Source organism: Hordeum vulgare, chromosome 2H (genome assembly GCF_904849725.1).
Source record: "Hordeum vulgare subsp. vulgare chromosome 2H, MorexV3_pseudomolecules_assembly, whole genome shotgun sequence".
Lineage (NCBI taxonomy): Eukaryota > Viridiplantae > Streptophyta > Magnoliopsida > Poales > Poaceae > Hordeum > Hordeum vulgare.
Genome location: NC_058519.1, coordinates 389,571,930 through 389,577,951, shown reverse-complemented (window position 1 = coordinate 389,577,951; position 6,022 = coordinate 389,571,930).

Here is a 6,022-nt window from a genome sequence, read left to right as displayed (position 1 = left end):
ATGTTGACAAGTAAAGATAGCAGTATTATTATCATGAGCATGATGTTGTCATAAAGCAAGAGTTTATGAAAACCCCGTCGGGTGCCACTAATGCCCGAGGGTGATGATGAGTTAGGTGGTCACTTTTGGTGAAGTGATGCACCTGGTATTTGTGTGAGTAAAGTTTTGGAAATGGGATTAGATTTATGATGTGTCGACCGTCCCAACCTTACCAGTACGACCACGTTACCCCTTATGGGATGGGGCTATGTTAATTACTCTGGTGGGTGCTAGCAAAGAGCCACATTACTAGTGGCGGGAGTGATGTGTGGTCACTCTCGTGATGGGGTCGTGCCGGGTAGGACCAATATGCCATTTTTATGAGTTCCAGTCACACCGTTGGTCCCTGCATGGTTGGTACTGTCCAGAGTTGGAGCTGGTAAGACGTACGACATGTGGGTTGGGTACCAATCGAGTGGACCTCTTTGTCTAGTATCATCAGGGGAAAGGCATTGATCGGGTACTTACTTCGGGTATGTGATATACCGCGAGTCGTGGATGACACGGAAGTTTCCTGGATCTCGTGGGTCCAGCGTACTACCTCTGCAGATTGTAAACTATTCGAATAACCGTGTCCACGGTCAAGGACAGTTGGGTAATCCAGCTTAAACTACGTCCTAATATTTCTGCATAAAGCAGGTGTGCATGAGTGTGTGTGTGGTAATAAGAAAAGTGCTTCTATGATGACAATGATATAACCAAGTTTGGTGATTGGCATATCGGGTGAACCCGGATGGTTCAGCCCTCAGCAGATATATTGATATCTGTAACCTGTTCTTCAAGAGTAATTGTTTAACTTGATGCATATTCATGATCATTCCACCCAGACGAGTTGCACTAAAGATGCATGATATTTTTATCCTTCACTTTCGTTGTTCATATCATGGGCTGTTTGCGAGTACAATCAAAGTACTGATTGGCTTGCCACTGGTTATTTCATTGACCAGGTATGAAAGAGCAGGATATGGCGAAGAGTAACTCGGTGACGTTCTTGCGAGCTAGGACGCTTCCCAGTCAGAATGCATGTAGGTTAAGGCTGATGGCATGGGTTCACGCTTTCAACCAATAATTCCGCTATTGGTCCAGTTTGGTGTGTTGGCCTATAAGGTCCTATATATGTAAGACCCGACCGAGGTGGTCATTTATTGTATCAAATGGTGTGTAAGGATGTAAGACTCTTTTATTCGGTATCTGTGTTCGGTGAGCATTCATCTTTGGGATCACTGAGCACGGCGGTCTCGACTCGTAAGTCGGGGTCCCCACAGAGCTGGTATCAGAGCCATCCTGACTGTAGGAAGCCCTTAGTTAGCACGGATGTTAGTTAGGATAAAACTGCTTTCCAGATCCTTCAAAATACTTACAAAACCTATATATTTACTCGACTCTCCTAAATCTTCAAAGAAAGTGAAGGTTATGCCTTTGCCTTCCACTCTTATTTCCTTAACACTCCTCGTCTACTTCTTCAAAACATGCAAATGGTCGCTAGTACCTTATGCCCTCTGACCAGAGGATAAATTGAAATCCTCGTGGGCAGCCTAGAAGGAAGTAACCCTCCAGGCAAACACCTGTGCTAAAAGACAGAGGAGACAACTCTGCGACCAGACGACACCAACAGAAGTACCTCCATGAGGAACCAGTACATCGAGGCTTAGAACATGGTGAAACCCTGGGCACTGTCCCAGAGTGATGCCACTTTCACCTACGATAATCCAGACATAACATATGCAAACCTTGATCTGCATCACTAATAGAGCGACCCTGTCAGTTATAAGGAATTGTGTCGACCACCACCGATGGATGAGAACCTCGCCATTTGGTCCACCACACCTTAGTGAGCAGGAAAGCGATTCTCTTCATCCCACGATCTAGGTGTCGATATCGCAATTAGTATGATTGACATATCAAACTCTATCATGTCTTGCAAATATCGGTGCATGAAAGTGACCACTTGAGACTCTCGAAGAGAAGAAGACACTGATGAGATAATGAAGACAACAGAAGACCTTGTCAATGGCAGCAATGAAGAATTACCTTCATTAGCAACTCCTCAGACGAGAAGACAACAAGAGATCTTTACAACTCAAGTGAATTGCTTCGGCAAGCGACAACAAGAGGCGTGACAACACCATGAGAAGGTATAGAAGAAGTAGAGGACTCCTCTCCGGAGCACGAAGCAAGCACGCCTGTCGAGTTCCAGAACCTAGGATAGGATGAGTCATGAATTCCCTATGCGAAGTCGAGTCCGTGGAATGGTTTGGATGGACCATGTTATGTGTTGTTTGTTTTTTTGTTTGTGCTTGATATAAGTCGCACTTTTGCTTAGGCAACAAGCAAGCGGTTATATCACTCGTCTTATTTTTGATGTTCAAAATAATTTTAGCACTTGTCTGAGTTGACTTTCAATGCTTGTTTGATTGCACTAAGACCTTTAGTCACTTCCCTGTGTGCTATCTCTCTCTCACCCTTCCGACAACTAAAGATGACAAGACAAAATGCACCAAGGATCCACTTCGAAGGACGACTGACTCTGAAAACACTGACTGTGCTATGCTTAACCGCACTTAACCGTAGGAGTGTGCTTTTCCCTCAAGGTTGGAAAACCACACTAGACCAGACTAATCCCACAAGCCTTTCCGGCTCAAAATTTTCTGGTCACGCGTCTAGAACACGGACTCGCCAGAACACCTGTAGGTCCCCGATGAACCCCGCCTAGCACCAGATTCCTTATGGGACAAGTGATTGCAATGAACAAGTATCCTTCAATCTTAAGCTAGCACTGTAACCTTGATGCCATAAGAGGACCGACCTCAGATATAAGAGTTAGACTAAAGACTGTCGTGATGATGATGATATGTGTCTTGAGGATATGGCTAGACTACTTTGATGGATCGTGAGACCCTTATAAAGGTAGGTGGATTTGGTGGAACGAGTTGATATAGTAGCATAAGATACGTATCCTTGGAGTAAGATTGGATTTAGTAGGATGATTATGATCGCGAACATTATTCCTGGTGGTATACATGACTTTAGCAAGTAGTTGGCATGATTTGATGCCTTTACCATGATGACTTGGAGTATCAAGTAGACTTCATATTGGATTTTAGTCTTGGATTTAAATAGGTAATCTTAATAGAGTATTGAGGATGACACAAAGGTCACATGGTTCAGAGTAAATCAGATTTAGCCTGATAATCTCGATCATGATACCATGTTTCTCCGTGGATATAGAGTGCGTATACTTGGAGTTGTAAAATAGATTTACAACCTATGTAATTTGGCCTTGGACATTAGATGGCCATGATTATTGAAGTTGGTGGATATACTATGACGTAATTCTTGTAGTAATATGTGAATTAAGAGGACTCTAAGAGATTGTGTAGAGCCCCATCAATGTTGGATTTGTAGGGGTGACACGTCCAGTAATGACTGATCGGATATATGGATCACTTGATCACATTCATAGGAGGGAAACAAATATTGGATTGGTATATTGTGTGTTTCCTTAATATGGAAATGTAGTACCCTATCCATTGGATGGCTTAGATGGACATTTGGATTTGTTGTGCCTTAAATTCAATCATAGGAACTCGTATGCCTCTCGAGGTTATTGCATAGGAGTGCATGTGCATCATAGCTACACCATGCTTGTAGAGTTTGGGTTTAGATCTTCCCTCAACCCGGGGTTGACTAGCATGAGCACTGTGGGGTCGACCCACGTGGGATATTATCTTGTGTGAGATAGGTGATGTTGTTCCAAGTTAGCGGTCTAACTATTGGTATCTAAGGGATGTGCTTAGAATTAAGATGATAACTGTTCACACACATCCTAAGATCCTTGAGACCCTAAAGCTTCACCCAGCCACCAGATGGACGGATTACGACAATAGAAGACGAGTCTAAGTCGTTAAAATATGGCCAGTACCCGCCCATAGAAAGTCCCCGTTTTCCTCACCTGACTCTTGAGCATGGTTCGTATGTCATGTTTGGGGAAGGTATGTTGTCATCCTCACTCATGACATACTTATTCACCCAGTAAGAGGACAAATGCCTCAGTGCTGTTTTAGCTGGGCCACAGACACCGCAGAATGCAACCCCGGCAACCGAAGATAGTCTCCACAAGCCTGGTGAAGCATCCACATGATCAAGGAGCCTTGATGACACAGAAGTACGACGCATTTTATTGCAACTCCAACATCGACTATGCGGACCACGGCATGCAAGATAGTAAGGCCAGCAAGGGCAGACACACCAGGAGCCACCTCCACCCGGACCACAACTGCATTGACGGCCACACATCACATCCATGCCTAACCACTTGCCAAAATGTCACACCTCGGTTCCTTCGTAAGAAGAGACCACACGGACACCACTAGCACACTAACACCACACGTGCGCCGAGTCGATGCCTAATCTTCATGAACCCTGCCGCCGCGGAGAGCCGCCATGCGGGCGGTAGCATCTTGGTGATAATCATGGACGATCACGCAGTACAGCATCGAGACCCCGACCAGCAACGCTACCATGCCGGACAGGAAGATGATGAGCCATCCCGGAGTCTCGTCCTCCATTGGCATCCCTCCTCGAGCACCTGCAGAAGAAGAAGAAGAAGAAGAAGAAGGGGACCGGAGCAGCAGCAAGTGGCGAGGCTGGGTGGAGATCGACAAGGACTCCCTGGCCAATTTTTAGCCAGGCTCGGAGCTCCACTAGCCAGGCCACTAGCCCCGTCGGTGCTCGCTGGGAATCCGAGAGCAGTGCCAACATGCCCAGGCCCGCGAGGTGAGTGCTCGCTGCGCCGACAGATGGCTCACCGCACACCACCGTAGGGCGGCCCCGGACACCGTACGCCCTAGGCACCGCAAGTGGAGGCAGCACACGGGACTAACCCAAGAAATAAGAATCAGAGGTAGAAGAAGAGGCTGACGGCGGACCCTGGGCCCACTTGTCAGCCGGAGTAAGTACCGAGCAACAGGTACGATTAGCAACCAGGTATGACAACTTTCCCTTTCTCCAACATCCTCGTAGAATGCAGATGCACCAATAAGTGGTACTCTTGAGGTGACCCCATCGGACCGCGTATTTGCATTGTTGCTGCTAGTAAGTCCTGCAGCATAGAAGGAGCAGACCCTTGACTCCGCCTTAACAAATCTCGAGGACGATATTTTCTTAAGGGGGTAAGGTCTGTCACACCCAGTTTTTGGCCCTCCTGACTAATTAACTTATTTCAAAATTTAGGACCAATTAATTTTTTTTGTGAATGCTTGTGATGCTTGCAGTGACTATTGTTTTCTTGAATGCATGTGATTGCTCCCCATTAAACTCTTGCCATCCTCCTAATCACCTCCTCATTCCATGATCTTCTGCCTAATGATCATGCCATGTGTTTAGGACAAATACCTACTTCCACCAAATATTATTTTCACCAAAAAGCATTTCTTTGCATTAAAACTTCAAACCCTGAGATGACGTTTGTACTACAAGTCCTCAAATTAGGGAATTTCTATTACACCAATTATTTTATTCAAAACCTATTATCAAAATGTCTTCCAAAATCCACCATATTATTATTTTAAAAGTTATCTTATTATTTTATCTAAAAGCCTTTCTGTGAGTACAGAAATGGTCTCCTATGAAGGGAAGTTATTTTTATTGCTTTCAAAATATTTAAGAAAATTAAGGGAAACTCAGTAGAGATATTTATTCCATATTACTGAGTTTCAACACATGATCACGTTCAAAATATTGGGCAAACCCCTCCAAAACCATTCTTGCCTATTTCAAGCTTTTGAAATATTTATATGAGAAATATTCTCAATAAATTCCAGTAAAATTCTAGTATGTCACCTATGATATTATTGATGATCTTGCCAAGTTTCATTTCAATCCAAGTTGATTTGGCTCCCCTAATCACTCTAATACCCTATCTGTCCAGAATCAGATTTGAGCAACTCTACATTGTGAAGTGTCTCCAATTGTGCTGAAATTT